Source organism: Staurois parvus, unplaced genomic scaffold (assembly GCF_062004578.1).
Source record: "Staurois parvus isolate SC_StPar_1 unplaced genomic scaffold, SC_StPar_1.0 ptg000275l, whole genome shotgun sequence".
NCBI classification, from domain to species: domain Eukaryota; kingdom Metazoa; phylum Chordata; class Amphibia; order Anura; family Ranidae; genus Staurois; species Staurois parvus.
Genome location: NW_028318071.1, coordinates 4,464,752 through 4,469,445, shown reverse-complemented (window position 1 = coordinate 4,469,445; position 4,694 = coordinate 4,464,752).

Genomic DNA, 4,694 nt, shown 5'->3' with positions numbered 1-4,694 from the left:
CCATCATAGTGCCTCCTTACATCAGTGTCCCTAATAGAGCCCCCTACTTGCATAAGTGTCCCCTTACATATGATCAGTTATAGCTTTCAGAGCTCCCCCTTGCATCAGCTGTCCCCATCAGAGTGCCCTCTTCTATCAAGTGTCCGCATCAGAGTGCCCCCGTATATCAACTGTCCCCATCAGAGTGCTCCCTTACATCAGCTGTCTCTATCAGAGTGCCCCTTTACATTTGCTGTCCCCATCAGAATGCCACCTTATATCACCTATCCCCATCAGAGTGCCTCCTTACATCAGGTGTCCCCATCAGAGTCCCCCTTACATAAAATATCCCCATCAGAATGCCCCCTTACATCAGGTGTCCCCATCAGAGTGCCCCTTTTCATCATGTGTCCCCATCCGAGTGCCCTCTTGCATCAAATGTGCCCATCAGAGTGCCCCCTTATATCAGCTGTCCCCATCAGAGTTCCCCCTTACATCAGGTGTCCTCATCAGAGTGCCCCTTGCATAAAGCATCCCCATTAGTGTGCCCCCTTACATCAGATGTCCCCATCAGAATGCCCCCTTACATCAGGTGTCCCCATCCGAGTGCCCCCTTACATCAGGCATTCCCATCCGAGTGCCCCCTTACATCAGGTGTCCCCATCAGAGTGCCCCCTTATAGCAGCTGTCCCCATCAGGTGTCCCCATACATCAAGTATCCCCATTCAGAGTGCCCCTTACATTAGTTGTCCTCATCAGGGTGCCCCTTATAGCAGGTGTCCCCATTCAGAGTGCCCCTTACATTAGTTGTCCTCATCAGGGTGCCCCTTATAGCAGGTGTCCCCACAGTTACATAGTTACATAGTCTGGTTGAAAAAAGACAAAAGTTCATCCAGTTCAACCATTAAAAAAAAAAAATGTATAATCCTATACCCACAGTTGATCGAGAGGATGGAAAAAGAACCCAGCAAAGCATGATCCAATTTGCTCCTGCAGGGAAAAATATTCCTTCCTGATCCCCCGAGAGGCGATTGGATATGCCCTGGATCAGCATTACCTATAAATGTTATACATCAGGTGTCCCCATCAGAGTGCCCCCTTACCTCAGGTGTCCCCATCAGAGTGCCCCCTTACATCAGGTGTCCCCATCAGAGTACCCCCTTACATCAGATGTCCCTATCAGGGTGCCCCCTTACATCAGCTGTCCCCATCAAAGTATCAGAGTGCTCCCTTATATCAGGCGTCCCATCAGAGTGCCCCCTTACAACAGCTGTCCCTATCAGAGTGCCCCCTTACATCAGCTGTCCCCATCAGAGTGCCCCTTATATCAAGTGTCCCCATTAGAGTACCCCCTTACATCAGCTGTCCCCATCAGAGTGCCTCCTTACATCAGGTGTCCATATCAGTGTGCCCCCTTATATCAGGTATCCTCATCAGAGTGCCCCTTTACATGGATTTCCCCGATCAGAGTGCCCCCTTTACATCAACCTTCTGCATCAGACTGGCTCAAGGATAAGTGGATGCACTCTCAGAGATCTGAGGGGGGGAACAAGTAAAATCTGGGGGGGGGGGGGCAGCCCACCCCAGCACCCTCCTAGATCTGTCCCTGTAGGAGAGGGGAAATGGGGGGTTCGTGTTAGAAGGGGGAAAATTGTGCTAGGAGGGGGGATTGGGAGGGGTTGTGCTAGAAAGGGGGGGATTTGGGTGAGGAGGAAGGATTTGTGCTAGGAAAGGTAATTTGAAGGGGGTTGTCCAAGGAGGAGGGATTTAGGGGGATTTGTGCTAGGAGGGGGGATTGTGGGGATTTCTGCTAGGAGGGGGGACTGGGGGAGATGATTTATGCTGGGGTAGAAAATGTGAGGGGGAAGAGGATGTGTGCTAGGAGGGGGTGAAGTAAAACTACAGGTAAAGTTTATTTTTTTTGAGGGGGGTGCAAGTAACTGGTCTTGCCTAGGGTGCAAAAAAAATCTAGCACCAGCCCTGCTTAGGCTGCAGGTACAGAAAACACTGATGAGGCAAATAAATGGGAATATGCAGATAGACATTTTGGATGGCAGTATTCCCCTTGTTTCAGAGACGAAATAACCAAACTTGCAGATTCCATGTGAAATTTTGGAATTTGAAGGTATTTGTTTCAGATTTTAGATCCTGAATAGGATGCATACTCCCACTGGGCTTTGGTACTGTAAACAAGTTTGAATAGAAGACTTCGGAACTTGTCTTGTGTGGGTACTGGCACAACTACTCCCTGGGACAAGAGATAGTTCAGGGCATTCTGCAAATTTGATTGTCCTTGGGTAGATTTTGATTGATTTGATGAAAATGGTGAGAGGGTAGAGTTGTGAACTACCATCGATTGAATCCACAGGTCTGGAATGTCTGTGCCTAAGAGAGAGGCAAACTGTAACAGAAGTCCTCCCGCTCTTAACCAATTCAATACTGGGCAATTTTACACCTTCCTGCCCAGGCCAGTTTTCAGGTTTCAGCGCTCTCACACTTTGTATGACAATTGCGCGGTCATACAACACTGTACCCAAACTAACATTTTATCATTTTCTTCACACAACTAGAGCTTTCTTTTGGTGGTATTTAATCATCGCTGGGATTTTTATTTTTTGCTAAATTAACAAAAAAAGACAGAAAATGTTGAAAAAAAAACACCTTTTTCTTTGTTTCTGTTATAAAAGTTTGCAAATAAATAATTGTTCTTCATAAATTTAGGCCGAGATGTATTCTGCTACATGTCTTTGGTGAAAATAACCCAAATTAGGATGTATTTTTTAGTTTGTAGGAAAGTTATAGAGTTCACAAACTATGGTATAGATCTGAATATTGATCAATCCTGAAGTACTGACAGCCAATCTAATTTCTTGAGGTCCAAGAATGTCAGAATAGTACAGATGTCCCCCAAATGACCCCTTTTTGCAGAGTAGACAGTCCGACGTACTTTATAAGAGGCATGGCGTGTTTTTTGAAGTTGTATTTTTTTGTCAGAATTTTTCGGAAAATGAAAAAATAAAAAAGATTATTTTCACTATTTTTTTTTACATACCGTCACCAGTGCAGTACAGCGTCATCATATAACTGGCATGGTGGTGATCAGGGACACTGACTGGTGACAGTGTGAAAAAAAAAAAATATTTTTTTTTATTTTTTTTATTATTTTAAATTTTTTATTACATTTTTTTTCTTTTTTTTAAGATTTTTCTTATATTTCACTATGTCCAAAGTAGTACAATGTTACCATAGTAACATTGTACTACTTTGGGGAAGTGATCAGTATTTTTTTTTTTTTTTACACAATATGCTTATAGCAAAGAATTGCTTTGCTATAAGCAAGCATGACATCGATTCATTCAGGGTTTTTTTTTTTCCTTTTTTTTGCGCTTAGCTGTGATTTGGCTACAGCTAATCACATGACATGTGCATGTGATTAGCTGTGACCATTCACAGCTAGACACTAGTATACAATGGATGGCATGAATGAAGCCATCCATTGTATACAACTGTCATGTGACCTGCTGTGATTGGTCACAGCAGGTCACATGGTACCGGCAACGGGGCCGATACTCAGATCTGTCATCGGCCGTGTCCGAGGTACACGGTCGGCGACAGATCGCACCACTGCGTGGCTCTTCAAACGAGCGAACTGCGCATGTGCGGGAGTATGCCAAATGGTGGCCTCCCGAAAAGCTAGTGCATTTTTCCGGATGCAATGCAGCTATTGGCCGGGCGTCAAATGGTTAAAAGAGAAATTCGTTTTTTTCCCCCAAATTATACATACTTAGGTGGATACAGCAATGGTCTGATGCTGCATCTGTCCCCCGCCAGCTCTAAGTGTGAGAATTGTGAGATCGCTGAGTTCTCATCATTGCTGTGAGTAGAGAACGCTGACTATCAGTCACTGCCCTCAGTGCTTACTGGAGTGCTGGGCTGTGGAGGGGGAGGAAGAGGCTGGCTCAGGCTCTCAGCAGATCGTTGACAGGCTGAGACAGGTGCTGCTCCAGACTCTGGGATGGATACCAACTTTAAAGTCAGGATCTTTCTCCAGCCTGGACCGGCTGAGTGACGTCAGCCAACAGTGGGCTTCAGCCACCTCTGGCTTGTGTGAGAGTTCAAGATGGTATAGCTCATGGTTGATTCAGAAGGTGTGTAGCAAGACTATGCATAGAAGCTGTTAGCTGCATCAGCATGTAAGGTAAGTAGACACTCGACAATGGTGCAGAGCAGAATCAGAGGCAAAAGTGTAGTCAAGATCAAGCAAGCTTATCAATGAGCAGGCACCAAAGTACCAAATCAGGAGCCAGAAGATGAAGCCGAGGTCAGCAAAGGATAGTACAGAAGTACAGAGCAGAGTCCAAACCAGAGAAATCCAGGTCGATAACAGGCATCGTGTAGAACAGGAGTCAGGGAGAAAGTTGTTAAAGCCCTTAGTTGTATGAGAAATGGTGACATAGTTGCAGAAAAATCTACTTTTGTCTGGTAGGCCATTTGTAGTGTGCCTGAGATGGAACTAGAGTTGAATGAAGAATCTGGTGTTAAAATTGGGTTCTGCTCTGGTGGAAGGGCAATGAGTGTTGTGTGGGCCTTCAGCAAAGCAAATGTTCGCCTGGTTTCCAACAAATCTAGAGGGTAATTCCCAGGGGGGTACTCCCAGGGTAGGGTACAGAATATAGAATTAGCATGTCTGGAAGGAGTACAGTTGCAAGAAAAAG